The sequence below is a fragment of the Penaeus monodon genome, chromosome 25 (assembly GCF_015228065.2).
Source record: "Penaeus monodon isolate SGIC_2016 chromosome 25, NSTDA_Pmon_1, whole genome shotgun sequence".
Taxonomy (NCBI): Eukaryota; Metazoa; Arthropoda; class Malacostraca; order Decapoda; family Penaeidae; genus Penaeus; species Penaeus monodon.
This window is the reverse complement of record NC_051410.1, coordinates 16,199,887-16,200,110: the sequence shown is the minus strand read 5'-3', so window position 1 is coordinate 16,200,110 and position 224 is coordinate 16,199,887.

The following is a 224-nucleotide window of genomic DNA, read 5'->3' as shown; positions in this document are numbered from 1 at the left end:
TCACCGCCCCCAAAATGTCAGGGGCATTATTTCTAAGGATATTAATGGGGGGAAAAATTTGGAAATAAAAAGAGTTAAGATGCCAAAAAATTTTTTAAAAACCTCCAACAAAGTTATTTCCTTAAAACCAAATAAAAATTTTGGAAACCCTAAATAAATTACTACTTTCAACAGCCAAAAATCAGAAACATGATATGAAAACCTTTCAAAGTAAAAAAGGGGGG